The following is a 16,040-nucleotide window of genomic DNA, read 5'->3' as shown; positions in this document are numbered from 1 at the left end:
CTGCTTCGTCCCTCCCAGTGTCTCACAGTCTGTCTCAGCATCTCACTTCACCACACAGGCATCACATATTTATACAGTACAGCCCCTCCTCCTGATGTCCCGCCTTCCACTCCCCATAGGATGGAACTTTCCCTCCAAACCCATGACAGACAGGTAACATCAGTGCTGTTATGTAACACCTCCCCTCTTTATAAGTTGTTTTGTAGGGGGAAAGCTAACGTGCTTTTCACCAAAAAAACAACCTGTATAAAACACACAACAACAATTATACCTACCATATTATACTTACATATACTTACATTCCAAGTTAAACATTTCAAATAGGCATTTAAACATTTACCATATACATTACATCAATTTACCTTTATTAATACAAACCAATTTAAAACCAGGTACATTTTAACTTTTTGTTTTCATTATATACATATAGTCCATGTTCTTTCGCCGTCTTCATTCTTCAGGTCTTCTTGATAAGGCGTCAGCAACACAGTTCACTGACCCTCTGACCACCTTCACTTCAAAGTCATAGTCCTGTAGGTTTAAAGCCCACCTCATAAGTTTGCTATTGTGGGTTTTCATCGTCTTTAACCATTGCAATGGTGAATGGTCAGTACACAGAATAAAATGTCTTCCCCAGATGTAAGGCTTGGCCTTCTGGATCGCGTAGACTATGGCCAAACACTCCTTCTCCACGGTTGCCAAATGTCTCTCACCTTTTTGAAGTTTCCTACTCAGGTAGGACACTGGATGCTGGTCACCATTCTCATCCTCTTGGCACAGAACTGCTCCTACCCCGCTGTTAGACGCATCGGTGTAGATGATGAACTCCCGGTCGAAGTCTGGAGCACGCAGGACTGGATAGTTGATTAGCGCCTCCTTCAACCTCTGAAACGCCGCCTCACAGTCGCTGGTCCACGGGATTCGGTCATCAGCCTTCTTCCTCGTCAGATCGGTCAGCGGAGCCGCAATCTCGCTAAACCTCGGGATGAACTTTCTGTAGTAGCCCACCAACCCAAGAAATGATTTGACTTTTTTCTTGGTGTTGGGTCTAGGCCAATCACGAACAGCTTCTATTTTGGCCTCCAGGGGTTTTATCATTCCTCCCCCTACCATGTGACCCAAGTATTTTATTTCTGGGCTACCCAGCTGACACTTGCTGGCCTTTACTGTTAGCCCTGCTGCACTTAACCTCTGCAGCACTAACTCCAGGTGTATCAGGTGATCTTCCCAGGTATTACTGAAGATCCCTATGTCGTCAATGTAGGCCACTGTAAAGTCACTGAGCCCTGCCAAGGTCTGGTCCATCAGCCTTTGGAATGTGGCTGGTGCATTTCTGAGACCAAAGCTCAGGACTCGAAACTCATAGAGACCAAAAGGGCTGCAAAAGGCAGTCTTTTCTTGATCCCTGGGATCAATTCTTAATTGCCAATATCCCTTTACCAGGTCCAATGATGAGATGAACCGACAACCCCCTATGGTTTCAATCAGGTTGTCTAGCCTGGGCATTGGGTAGGCATCAGGAGTGGTTACACGGTTTAATTTCCTGTAATCAACACAAAACCTAATGCTCCCATCAGGCTTGTCCACAAGGACTATCGGAGAGGACCAAGGACTAGAAGAGGGGACGATTATGTTCTCCCTCAGCATTTCGTCCAGCTCCTTCCGCACCTTGTCCCTATAGGGTCCCGTTACTCGGTATGGGGATACTGCCTGCGGGGGTGCATCCCCTGTGTGGATCCGATGCATCACTCCCTTCACTATCCCCGGCTTGTTGGAAAACACCTGTTGATATTTACTAAGCAGCATTTTTAGTTCTTGCTGCTGGTCTTGGGTGAGTGCAGGACTGATCTTTACCTCCTCTGGGTTGTATTTTACTTCCCCTCTACCCTCCCAGAAGGGTAATTCAGCTTCCTCACTCTCAGCTGCTTTTATAGCAAATAGAACCCTCTGTTCCCCTCTGTAGTAGGGTTTTAGGGCATTCACATGAACCACCCTCCTTGCTTGGTTCTCCTCCTGCTCTATTAGGTAGTTCAGGTCTGACATCTTGGAAATGACCCTATATGGTCCTGCCCACTTGAGCTGCAGTTTATTCTCTCTGCAGGGCCTAAGCCAAAGCACTTCCTCCCCCGGGTCAAAGCGCCTCTCTCTAGCTTTGTGGTCATACCATGTTTTCTGTCTGACCTTCTGAGCTTGCAGGTTTTCTGCTGCCAGCTCTAGATTTCGCTTTAGGTCATTCATCAAGGTGTCTATGTAAGTCACAACGTCTTGTGGGTCATCCTGGGTGATCTGCTCCCAATTTTGTTTGATCAAATCAAGGGGCCCTTTCACCCGTCTCCCAAATAGAAGTTCAAATGGACTAAACCCGGTACTGGCTTGTGGCACTGATCGATAAGCAAACAAAAGGGATTGCAGCTTCTGGTCCCAATTGTTTGGATTCTCTGCCAAGTAAGCCCTAATCATGCGCATTAGAGTCCCATTGAACTTCTCAGTTAACCCATTACTTTCAGGATGATAGGCAGTGGTTTCCTTGTGCTTAATTCCACAGATCTGCCATAAGCGTTTCATGAGCTTTGATGTGAACGATGCTCCCAAATCTGTGATTATCTCTGAGGCAAATCCCATCCTGGACATATACCCCACCAAAGCATCGGCCACTGTGTTAGTCTCAATGTTAGTCAAGGGTATGGCTTCAGGATACCTTGTGGCATGGTCCACAATTGTTAGGATGAACCTGTTCCCCCTCTTTGTGGCCTTGGGCAAAGGTCCCACAATATCCACCCCTATGCATTTGAACGGAGTGTCAATCACAGGCAAAGGGCACAACTTTGCTTTAGTCCTGTCGCGGTTATTCCCCTGCCTTTGACACACATCACATTGTTTACAGAACTCCCTGATCTGCTTCCCTATGTCAGGCCAGTAGAAATTCTGTGTGATTCTCTGCTGTGTTTTGTTCACCCCTAAGTGTGCAGCAAACATGTCAGAGTGCCCCCTTTGTAAGATCATGGGGCGATACTTTTCAGGTACCACCAGCTGACTTCTGATCCCATCTCCCCCTTTTGAGATATTCCTCAGGGTTTCTCTATATAAAATCCCCTTTTTCTCCAGAAATCTCACTGGGGTTTCAGGTGTTAGCTGGGCGTCAGTCACCTGTTCAAAACACTTTTGGAGAGTGGCGTCTGCCTTTTGCTCCTGTCCAAATCTGCTGTCTGTGGTTAAGGTTTCCACCACAGCTTCTGAACCCCCCTCTGCTTCAGTCTCTGGCTCATCATTACCCCCCTGAACTGTCCCTGTGGTGGCTTGTGAACGTGTAATCACTAGCACCCGTTTCACATGTTCAGCCAGGTCATTTCCCACGAGCACGGCTGCTGGCAGAGTCGATGAAATCGCTATCCGCCAATCTCCCCTCCAGCCTTGAAAGTTGACAGGTACCTCTGCTATTGGCAGAGAGATTACCTGCCCCTCAATCCCTGCTACCTTTATGCTCTCATTTGGGATTATAAACTCCCTAGGGATGATATCTGGATGGCATAGGGTTACTTGGGAACAAGTGTCCCGCAGCCCCCTATACTGACGGTCAAGTATTCCTACGTCCACCCCTGCTGTCTCAAACAACTGAGAATCTGTTTTTATCAGCAAGCAGCGCTTTACCTCCAGAAGAGGACCATTTTCCTCAGCCTGATCAGCAGAGGCAGCTGTCCCAGACTGAGTAGCCATGGCAACAGGCTCCCTCTGTGACACTGAGCCTTGCTCTTTCTGGACACAGAACACAGCTTTTGGCTTGGTCCCACTAGAATTCTGAGGCACCATTCCTTTTAGCTGCTTTAATTTCTCACACTCTGAGATTAGATGGCCCTTTCCCTGACAGAAATAACATTTTCTGGCGTATTTTGAGTCTTTCTCATCTTGTTTTGGTTTTCCCTCCAAAATCTGAGGTCTTGGTTTCATGTCTGAGGGCTTCCCTTCACCATGGGCCCCTCCCCCTTGCTGGTTTTTCCCTGGTCCCTGAGAGTACTTGCTGTAGGTTTCTTTGGGTTTACCTACAGACTTCCCCTCACCCAAGGGCTTTCTTATTTGAGAAATAAAATCTGCGATCTCTGCGGCTGCTGCCACAGATTTCGGTTTCCTTTCCCTCACCTGGAATTTCAATTCCCCTTGCAGGACTGAATAGAACTGTTCCAGTGCTATCAAGTCTTTAAGCTGCTCATAGGTCTCTGTCCCTTCCTGCGATAGCCATTTCTCAAGCAGCCTCACCAATTGGGCCCCCACTTGGGTAAAAGTTTGTTCTGGCTTCTTGGTTAGGGACCTGAACCTTTGTCTCAGCTGCTCTGCATTTATCCCATGTCTGGCAAACACCAGTTTTTTAAACTCTGCAAAATCTTTCATCAATTCCTCAGGCATCTCGGCATAAACCTCAGCCAGGCTACCACTGATTAAAGACCGCATGATGGTCATCTTCTCAGTTTCCCTCACTGAGAAGTCCACAAACGCTCTTTCCACTAAGGAAAAGAACACCTCAGGACAATCTCCCTTGTGGTACACAGGGAATTTCTTCAGGTCAGCCTTAGACAGTTGGCCTCCCTCAGAATCCCTATTGTTATTATTGTTCTGGTTCATCAGTTCCAGTTTTCTTAATTCAAACGCCATTCTTTCTTTCTCCAGAGCAATTTTCTCTCTCTCCCTCTCTAGTTCAAATTGCCTTTGTTTCTCCCTTTCCTCTCTTCTTTCTCTCTCTAATCTTTCCTCCATTTCCCTCACCCTCAGTTCATGCTGTTGGGCTAGGAGTATTTTTCTGAGTTCTGGGTCCTGCTCTCCTGTGCTGTCACCTTGCACTGAGCCAAATTCATCCTCAGAACCTTGGTCAATCTGGGGGTCTTTCACCTCACTCATGTCTGCTACTTGGCTTCGAGTCAAGGGCATACCCCCCCTCAGAACAGGCTGCTTTAAAAAGTCAAGCCTCAAAATAAAACGACCACTTTTTTCCTTTTACCTCAGAACCAGCTCTCCCTAGAGATTGCTGCTGTTCTTCAGCACTAAAGTTGCAACAGTATCGAGTCAGAGCCTACCCCCCTCTGCTGGGCCTCTCAGCTGGCAAGCTAGCTCACTGATAGATCCCAGTAGGTCTGGGTTTGTCACATTGATTGGTGTCCAGCGTGTGGGATACGACTGGTCCAGTTGTCCAGTGGTCCAGCAAAGCCTTGGCAAGTGTGCCCAGAGCAAGGGGGGTCTAGTCAGGGACAGTCTGAGGCGCGTAGGTAATCTTCTAGGTGTACCTCACGGGGAGGTGCGCTAGTAGAAGAACGTGCCAACTGGGGAGACTTAGATTAAGGTGCTCTGAGGCAGCCTAGTTTTGGCGGGAAAACGCTGAGGCAAAACTGCGTAGCAACAGCGAGCTAGTTTGCCAGCTGAGAGGCCCAGCAGAGGGGGGTAGGCTCTGACTCGATACTGTTGCAAGTAGTGCTGAAGAACAGCAGCAATCTCTATAGGATAGCTGGTTCTGAGGCAAGCAGGAAAAAAAAGTGGTCGTTTTATTTTGAGGCTTGACTTTTTAAAGCAGCCTGTTCTGAGGGGGGGTATGCCCTTGACTCGAAGCCAAGTAACAGAAATGAGTGAAGTGAAAGACCCCCAGATTGACCAAGGTTCTGAGGGTGAATTTGGCTCAGTGCAAGGTGACAGCACAGGAGAGCAGGACCCAGAACTCAGAAAATTGATCCTAGCCCAACAGCATGAACTGAGGGTGAGGGAAATGGAGGAAAGGTTAGAGAGAGCGAGAATGGAGAGGGAAGAAAGAATGGAGAGAGAGAGAATGGCGTTTGAATTAAGAAAACTGGAACTGATGAACCAGAACAATAATAACAATAGGGATTCTGAGGGAGGCCAATTGTCTAAGGCTGACCTGAAGAAATTCCCTGTGTACCACAAGGGAGATTGTCCTGAGGTGTTCTTTTCCTTAGTGGAAAGAGCGTTTGTGGACTTCTCAGTGAGGGAAACTGAGAAGATGACCATCATGCGGTCTTTAATCAGTGGTAGCCTGGCTGAGGTTTATGCCGAGATGCCTGAGGAATTGATGAAAGATTTTGCAGAGTTTAAAAAACTGGTGTTTGCAAGACATGGGATAAATGCAGAGCAGCTGAGACAAAGGTTCAGGTCCCTCACTAAAAAACCAGAACAAACTTTTACCCAAGTGGGGGCCCAATTGGTGAGGCTGCTTGAGAAATGGCTATCGCAGGAGGGAACAGAGACCTATGAACAGCTTAAAGACTTGATAGCACTGGAACAGTTCTATTCAGTCCTGCAGGGGGAATTGAAATTCCAGGTGAGGGAAAGGAAACCGAAATCTGTGGCAGCAGCCGCAGAGATCGCAGATTTTATCTCCCAAATAAGAAAGCCCTTGGGAGAGGGGAAATCTGTAGGTAAACCCAAAGAAACCTACAGCAAGTACTCTCAGGGACCAGGGAAAAGCCAGCAAGGGGGAGGGGCCCATGGTGAAGGGAAGCCCTCAGACATGAAACAAAGACCTCAGATTTTGGAGGGAAAACCAAAACAAGATGAGAGAGAATCAAAATATACCAGAAAATGTTATTTCTGTCAGGGAAAGGGTCATCTAATCTCAGAGTGTGAGAAATTAAAGCAGCTAAAAGGAATGGTGCCTCAGAATTCTAGTGGGACCAAGCCAAAAGCTGTGTTCTGTGTCCAGAAAGAGCAAAGCTCATTGTCACAGAGGGAGCCTGTTGCCATGGCTACTCAGTCTGGGACAGCTGCCTCTGCTGATCAGGCTGAGGAAAATGGTCCTCTTCTGGAGGTAAAGCGCTGCTTGCTGATAAAAACAGATTCTCAGTTGTTTGAGACAGCAGGGGTGGACGTAGGAATACTTGACCGTCAGTATAGGGGACTGCGGGACACTTGTTCCCAGGTAACCCTGTGCCATCCAGATATCATCCCTAGGGAGTTTATAATCCCAAATGAGAGCATGAAGGTGGCAGGGATTGAGGGGCAGATAATCTCTCTGCCAGTAGCAGAGGTACCTGTCAACTTTCAAGGCTGGAGGGGAGATTGGCGGATAGCGATTTCATCGACTCTGCCAGCAGCCGTGCTCGTGGGAAATGACCTGGCTGAACATGTGAAACGGGTGCTAGTGATTACACGCTCACAAGCCACCACAGGGACAGTTCAGGGGGGTAAAGATGAGCCAGAGACGGAAGCAGAGGGGAGTTCAGAAGCTGTGGTGGAAACCTTAACCACAGACAGCAGATTTGGACAGGAGCAAAAGACAGACGCCACTCTCCAAAAGTGTTTTGAACAGGTGACTGACGCCCAGCTAACACCTGAAACCCCAGTGAGATTTCTGGAGAAAAAGGGGATTCTGTATAGAGAGACCCTGAGGAATATCTCAAAAGGGGGAGATGGGATCAGGAGTCAGCTAGTGGTACCTGAAAAGGATCGCCCCATGATCTTACAAAGGGGTCACTCTGACATGTTTACTGCACACTTAGGGGTGAAAGGGCCCCTTGATTTGATCAAACAAAATTGGGAGCAGATCACCCAGGATGACCCACAAGACGTTGTGACTTACATAGACACCTTGATGAATGACCTAAAGCGAAATCTAGAGCTGGCAGCAGAAAACCTGCAAGCGCAGAAGATCAAACAGAAAACATGGTATGACCGCAAAGCTAGAGAGAGGCACTTTGACCCAGGGGAGGAGGTGCTTTGGCTTAGGCCCTGCAGAGAGAATAAGCTGCAGCTCAAATGGGCAGGACCATATAGGGTCATTTCCAAGATGTCAGACCTGAACTACCTAATAGAGCAAGAGGAGAACCAAGCAAGGAGGGTGGTTCACGTGAATGCCCTAAAACCCTACTACAGAGGGGAACAGAGGGTTTTATTCGCGATAAAAGCAGCTGAGAGTGAGGAAGCTGAATTACCCTTCTGGGAGGGTAGAGGGGAAGTAAAATACAACCCAGAGGAGGTAAAGATCAGTCCTGCACTCACCCAAGACCAGCAGCAAGAACTAAAAATGCTGCTTAGTAAATATCAGCAGGTGTTTTCCAACAAGCCGGGGATAGTGAAGGGAGTGATGCATCGGATCCACACAGGGGATGCACCCCCGCAGGCAGTATCCCCATACCGAGTAACGGGACCCTATAGGGACAAGGTGCGGAAGGAGCTGGACGAGATGCTGAGGGAGAACATAATCGTCCCCTCTTCTAGTCCTTGGTCCTCTCCGATAGTCCTTGTGGACAAGCCTGATGGGAGCATTAGGTTTTGTGTTGATTACAGGAAATTAAACCGTGTAACCACTCCTGATGCCTACCCAATGCCCAGGCTAGACAACCTGATTGAAACCATAGGGGGTTGTCGGTTCATCTCATCATTGGACCTGGTAAAGGGATATTGGCAATTAAGAATTGATCCCAGGGATCAAGAAAAGACTGCCTTTTGCAGCCCTTTTGGTCTCTATGAGTTTCGAGTCCTGAGCTTTGGTCTCAGAAATGCACCAGCCACATTCCAAAGGCTGATGGACCAGACCTTGGTAGGGCTCAGTGACTTTACAGTGGCCTACATTGACGACATAGGGATCTTCAGTAATACCTGGGAAGATCACCTGATACACCTGGAGTTAGTGCTGCAGAGGTTAAGTGCAGCAGGGCTAACAGTAAAGGCCAGCAAGTGTCAGCTGGGTAGCCCAGAAATAAAATACTTAGGTCACATGGTAGGGGGAGGAATGATAAAACCCCTGGAGGCCAAAATAGAAGCTGTTCGAGATTGGCCTAGACCCACCACCAAGAGAAAAGTCAAATCATTTCTTGGGTTGGTGGGCTACTACAGAAAGTTCATCCCGAGGTTTAGCGAGATTGCGGCTCCGCTGACCGATCTGACGAGGAAGAAGGCTGATGACCGCATCCCGTGGACCAGTGACTGTGAGGTGGCGTTCCAGAGGTTGAAGGAGGCGTTAATCAACTATCCTGTCCTGCGTGCTCCAGACTTCGACCGGGAGTTTATCATCTACACCGACGCGTCTAACAGCGGGGTAGGAGCAGTTCTGTGCCAGGAGGATGAGAATGGTGACCAGCATCCAGTGTCCTACCTGAGTAGGAAACTTCAAAAAGGTGAGAGACATTTGGCAACCGTGGAGAAGGAGTGTTTGGCCATAGTCTACGCGATCCAGAAGGCCAAGCCTTACATCTGGGGAAGACATTTTATTCTGTGTACTGACCATTCACCATTGCAATGGTTAAAGACAATGAAAACCCACAATAGCAAACTTATGAGGTGGGCTTTGAACTTACAGGACTATGACTTTGAAGTGAAGGTGGTCAGAGGGTCAGTGAACTGTGTTGCTGACGCCTTATCAAGAAGACCTGAAGAATGAAGACGGCGAAAGAACATGGACTATGTGTATATATTGTGAACAAAAAGTTAATGTACCTGTTTTTGAATTGGTTTGTATTAATAAAGGTAAAATTGATGTAATGCATATGGTAAATGTTTGAAATGCCTATTTGCTATGTTTAACTTGGAGTGTAAGTATATGTAAGTATTATAGGGTATGTATAACTGTTGTTGTATGTTTTATACAGGTTGTTTTTTGGTGAAAAGCACCTTAGCTTTCCCCCTACAAAACAACTTATAAAGAGGGGAGGTGTTACATAACAGCACTGATGTTACCTGTCTGTCATGGGTTTGGAGGGAAAGTTCCATCCTATGGGGAGTGGAAGGCGGGACATCAGGAGGAGGGGCTGTACTGTATAAATATGTGATGCCTGTGTGGTGAGAGTTAGATGCTGAGACAGACTGTGAGACACTGGGTTGGGACGAAGCAGCAGCTGGGGAAGAAGAAGCTGTTGTGGGAGTCTGGGTGTCTGACAGGGTACTACTGTGTGTCAGAGTACCAACCTGAAAGGTTCAGGGGTCTGTTGGTTAGCCAGAACTGATGGGTTCAGGGTCTGTGCTTTAAGTTAAAGGTTCTAGGTGAACCAAACTGTATGCTTGTGTGTGTGAGAATAAGCCACGTTACTTTATTTTATTCACCTGATTGTTTTATTTACCCTGTTTGTATTTAAAATAAACCTTATTCTTTTATTGTTTAAAAATCCATCCCTGGTCTGTGTGACTTATTATAGGGAATGGTTGGTGGCAGCTTAGTAACTGTGTGATAGATCCCAGTAGGTCTGGGTTTGTCACATTGTCGTAAGATCGAATCCACATGACGGAGTGACCTCCCGTCGCTTGTCCCAGCTCCCGCCAACCTAGCGGTTTGAAAGCATGCAGATGCAAGTAGATTAATAGGGACCACCTCGGTGGGAAGGTAACAGCGTTCCGTGTCTAAGTCGCACTGGCCATGTGGCCACGGAAGATTGTCTTCGGACAAACACTGGCTCTATGGCTTGGAAACGGGGATGAGCACCGCCCCCTAGAGTCGAACACAACTGGACAAAAATTGTCAAGGGGAACCTTTACCTTTACCTAGTGTGCATAAACATATCACAGACCCAGACAAGGATTGAGGCACAATGTCTTTAAAAGGACACAGGTCAAACCTGATGACATAGTTCAGGGGGAATACGCACATACCTAATCAGAATGTACAAGAATTATACAATCAAACCATAGGATGACATTTTTCTCTGGGTTCTATTTCCCAATAATAAGATGTAGACTACTACAAGACTGTTTTGTTTTGTTTGATTGGGTATGTGTGATCTTCTTATTTTGCTACCTCTTAATAAAACAATATAATATTCCAATAGTCATTTTGTTTTGTAAACATAAAAATGTAGGAGCCCAAATCGTATGGCCAGTTTTAGCTGCATCAACGAAAGTCATTAGATGTATTACTCTAGTGGAAGTGAAAGTGCCTTCCTGCAGACCCCCCCCCCCCAAGTCTCTCTTGCTCTGCCCATTGTGGCTTTGCCCTCCTACACCATACTGCTCTGATTTGCTGGTCTTCCAATCACAACATTATGACATTAGCATTCTAGTCTAATTCCGGGATGTTAGCCTCAGTTTTAATTTCTAAACATGCAAAGTGGCCTAGAGCTGACTCGTAGCAAGGCAGGGCACCCTGCTGTTCCTCTTGTTATCAACTACTTATAATTTTTTTTCTGTGGATATTCTGACCTACCTTTTGTTCCAATAAACCATAAACAGGAAAAAATCAGAAATAGAAAAATGCATTAAAAAATTAAGAGTAGGTTTCTGTGAACTATTTCACTGCAAACTTTGAAGAATGCTGTCTGATTATTTTTATTTGCAATTTGGCACAAATAACACCTCCTACAGCATTACAGTCAGAGATCTATTTTTAAAACTTTATTCAATGTTAGTAATGGATCTATAATAAATAAATAAAGTGTTACAAATCTTCAAATATTTAGGTAGCAGTGGCTCTGTAGGTTATTGCTACATTGTTGTTGTTAAGTGCCGTCGGCTGACTGGATAGCTCAGTGAGTTAAGGGTCTGACTGTGGAATGAGAGGTTGCAAGATCAGTTCCCCACTATACAGCCCAGAAGAATCAGCCTGTATGCCCTGGGAAGCAGAAAAAGGGAATGGTAAATCACTTCTGAGTACTCTCTACCTAGAAAACTTGAAAAGGGCCATCATATGTCAGAATTGACTTGATGGTGCAGAATTATTATTGATAGGTGCCATTACTTTGCTTTCAACTCATGACTACCCTAAGAGGGCTTCTTAGGAGGAAAGCAATGACAAACCTTGACAGCATCTTAAAAAGCAGAGACATCACCTTGCCAACAAAAGTCCAAATAGTCAAAGCTATGGTTTTTCCTGTAGTGTTGTATGGAAGTGAGAGCTGGACCATAAAGAAAGCTGACCGCCGAAGAATTGATGCCTTTTAATTGTGGTGCTGGAGGAGACTCTTGAGAGTTCCCTGGACTGCAAAGAGAACAAACCTATCAATTCTAAAGGAAATCAACCCCGAGTGCTCACTGGAAGGACAGATCCTGAAGCTGAGGCTCCAGTACTTTGGCCATCTCATGAGAAGAGAAGACTCCTTGGAAAAGACTTTGATGTTGGGAAAGTGTCAAGGCAAGAAGAGAAGGGGACGACTGAGGATGAGATGGTTGGACAGTGTCATCGAAGCAACCAACATGAATTTGACACAACTCCGGGATGCAGTGGAAGATAGGAGGGCCTGGCGTGCTCTGGTCCATGGGGTCACGAAGAGTCGGACACGACTAAACGACTGAACACACAAAGATGTTCAAGGAATGGTTCCCCCCAGTGAGTTTCCATGGCTGAGTAGATTTAAATCAAGTTTTCCCAAGACCTAGTTCAACACTCTACCCAATATATTACGCTGGCTATTACTGCTAAATTACTACTACAGTGGTGCCTCGCATAACGTTTGCTTCGTTTAACGTTTTTTCGCTTAACGTTTATTTTTTCAGAGTCAGATTGTGCTTCGTATAACGTTTTTCCCTATGGGCGATTTTCGCATAGCGTTTTTGGGACCATGCTTCGCTTAACGTTTTTTGTTTTAGGTCCCCTGCTTCACTTAACGATGTTCATTTTTTCAATTACAAAAGTGTCTTAACATGTTGAAAAACAGTTTTAAATGCTTGGAATCATTAGTGCACCTTCTAAAATGTGTGCATACTTAATTTGGCGTTGATCTGACTTTTCGTTAATTTTTTGTGAATTTTTTTTTTGGCCCATAGGAACCAATGGACCTGTCAAAATCTGACAGCTCCATGCTTTCCTATGGGGGAGAAAACAATTTACAAAAAATTAACGAAATTCAGATCAACGCCAAATCAGGTTTGCACACAACTTAGGGGGTCCTCTAACGAACCCAAGAATTTAGAACAGTTGCTGAGTCTTCATTAATTTTTTGTGAATTTTTTCTTCCCCCATAGGAAATAATGGAGCTGTCAGATTTTGACAGCTGTCAAAATTTGGGGGAAAAAAATTCACCATTAATTAACGAAAAGTCAGATCAAAGCCAAATTAACTTTTGCATCCGTTTTAGAGGGTGCAGAAGCTAATCCAAGCATTTAAAACCATTTTTGACCCTTTTATGACACACTTAATTTTGCAAAAATTGACTTCGCAAAGCCCTTGAAATGTATTGAGTCAGCTACAATACATTCCAATGGAGGATACATTGTATCGTTTAACGATGTTTCCTATGGGTTTTTTCGCTTAAGGACGGCAATCCGTGCCTATTGGAACGGATTAACCGGTTTCCAATGCATCTCTATGGGAAATGGTGTTTCGCATAAAGTTTTTTTTGCATAAGGTTTTTTTTTTGGAACCAATTAAAAACGTTATGCGAGGCACCACTGTAATTAAAACAAGACTCTTCAATGAATTTTTTTTTTCAGTAACCATGTCTTAAATACTTGAGAAGCACATTTATTTATTTGCCAGCTTTCTGCCCATAAGGGACCCAAGATAGCTCAAAACAATTAAGACTATACAATGTTCACATTTAAAAAAAAACACAATTAAATATTTGTCAATATTAAAATCAAGATTTAAGAATGGTTTTTCAAAACACTTTTAATGTAGCATTCTTGAGACCTCCCACTTATTGCTTAAACGCTTCCTGAAAAAGAGGGTCTTTGCCTAGGGACTGAAGCACAAAGGGGTGGAGGGGCAAACTAGCTTCTCAGGGTAGCACATTGCAAAGCCTGGGAGTAGCTATGGAGACAGACTGTGGTTGCTTAAACAGAAAAGCATATTTGTTTCATCACATTCAGGTTACTCCCTTATATTGCTGTCCCATTCCCAGTCTTCCCATCACCACCACAAGCCAGTGTTTCATGATCACTAAATATTCTTCCCATCAGCTGAATGGGGTTGTGGTGAGGTGGGGTGGCCGCTGTCACAGACCACACTTGTACCTTGTATCTCTTGACTTTTCAAAGGACTTTTCAAAAGACTGAATCAGCTTGTGCTTTTGAGAAGTCAAAGGTATTAGAGTACAGAGGAGGAAGCATATGATTGCAAAGCTCAACACTTACAAAATCACAGATTAGCTTTTGGAATACTATCGTGGCCTGCCTGTAGTTCATAAACAAATATTTGATGATCAGGAGCATTCTGAACATTAACCCAGTTTTCTCCAAGTGTGGCTGAGGAATGAGGTGTGTCATGGACATTAGGGATGCTCATCCCCACCTAGATTGCAGTATTCTTTCAAGAAATCCTGATATATGTGGTGTGATTGGAATGACTAGGAAAAGTGCTATGTAATATTAAATTAGCTGGCTGAATAACTCAATGAGTTGAGCACCTGGATGTGGAGCCTGTGGTCAGAAGTTCAGTTCCTCACTGTGTCTCCCAGAAGGAGTGCCAGCCTGTGTAACCTTGGACAAATGACATGGTCCCAAAGCATCCTCCAAAGAAGGCACTGCTAAACCACTTGTGAGTATTTTATTGACTAAACCTCAATTGATGGGAGACAAAGTCACCTAAATTATACATTGATGCAACATACTTCATTTACTGCAGTTCATTTTTACATTTTAATATGAAAAAATGCCATATTTCCTTTATGCAGTTGCGAACTATTTAGTACTGGAAAGAACAGAAAAATATTTGAATGAAATGCATCCAGTATCCACAAGAGGGCAGTGATTTCCTGTAGAAAATCTAGAAAGGCTTCTTCACACTTTGCTAAAATATGAAAACAGCAAGTAAGTACTAGAAAGAGCAGGCAGAAACTTTTCATTAAGAATGCAAAATATGAACACTTACCCTAAATGTAATTTAGAAAACTTAACATAGCATTACCATGATCTTTAAATTCTAAGAATTCTGCAAGCCGAGTTCTAATTATCCTAATTAAATATTCTGAAATTATTCTAAAGATTGTAATACTTGCAACTTAAGTGATTATTCTACACAAATTGAAGTCAATTGAACCCTTATTCTGTCACTGAAAAATAGTTAAGTTTCTTGTAGCTCTTCTTCGTAAGAAAAACGACTGATAACCATTTCTTTCCCTTCATGAATTGCTGCCTTGTTGTGGCGAAGGGTCTTGAGTAATTCAGAGAAGCTATGGGCTATGCTGTGCAGGGACACCCAAGATGGACAGGTCATAGTGGAGAGTTCTGACTAACCAATATGAATCTGACCAAACTCCGGGGGGGGGCAATGGAAGACAGGAGGGCCTGGCGTGCTCTGCTCCGTGGGGTCATGAAGAGTCGGACACAACTTCACGAATAAACAACAACAACAAACCATTCCTTGGAATTAGGGTGACTCAAATTTGCAACAAGCCGCTGATCTGAATAAGGGGAGATCCTATCCCACTGTTTTTGCTTGACCCCCCCCCATTAGAATTAAACTACCTTGCAGATTTCTGGATAGAGCAGGCATAGAAACATGGATGGCACACTAGTGGGGTTGTGTCACTCAGTGTTATGATCTTCTTTGTTCATGTGTGTAACATATGTACTCTTACATCTTAGCCACAACACCTGTGATAAAAAAGCCAGAAATTGTGATGGGAGCCTATTTAAGCATTGTTATTGAAAATGTGAAAAGCTCTAATTACTGGGGATACACCCAAGCTAAATTCATGAAGGTCTGATTATCATGTAGACAGACAGATTTATATGCATCTTCTATCACAGTAATCACCATCCACCACTTTTTTATAGCTCCTGAAAGAGCTTGAGATTTTGCTCAAACTGAGAGCAATTGTGCATTTTAGCTCAAAGAAAGCTGCAGATATCTGATAATATCTGTGTGTTTTTTTCAATTTAACCATGGGCCTGAAGGGTTCAGCTCATGGAATTAATAAATTAGGGGAAGAATCCACAGACTTATTTTGTTCATAGCAATTTGGTAAGTGTGGGAGATGAATCATTCATTCAAGACAGATAATGTTGCCTCCTCAAAGTCATGGTGATCAATTGTGTTTGATTCCTCCTTCATATATTGCAAACTCAGAGTTCAAAGACAGGCCATGACAGCTATATCCCTTCCTTATTATCACATTGGATAGATCTATCTTTCACATATTTGGCTCGTCATTTTCAAGCTATTTATTGTAGTGGCAACTCCTTTT

The 16,040-nt window shown here is 44.6% G+C and overlaps 1 protein-coding gene across 9 annotated transcripts in view; it reads right to left on the bottom strand.

The window, feature by feature from the left end:
• Window positions 1–16,040, bottom strand: part of IQSEC1 (IQ motif and Sec7 domain ArfGEF 1) — a 465,124-nt gene that overhangs the window by 305,311 nt on the left and 143,773 nt on the right. The window lies entirely within an intron of this gene.

The sequence above is a fragment of the Pogona vitticeps genome, chromosome 2, assembly GCF_051106095.1.
Source record: "Pogona vitticeps strain Pit_001003342236 chromosome 2, PviZW2.1, whole genome shotgun sequence".
NCBI lineage: Eukaryota > Metazoa > Chordata > Lepidosauria > Squamata > Agamidae > Pogona > Pogona vitticeps.
This window is presented reverse-complemented; position numbering and strand designations above follow the sequence as displayed.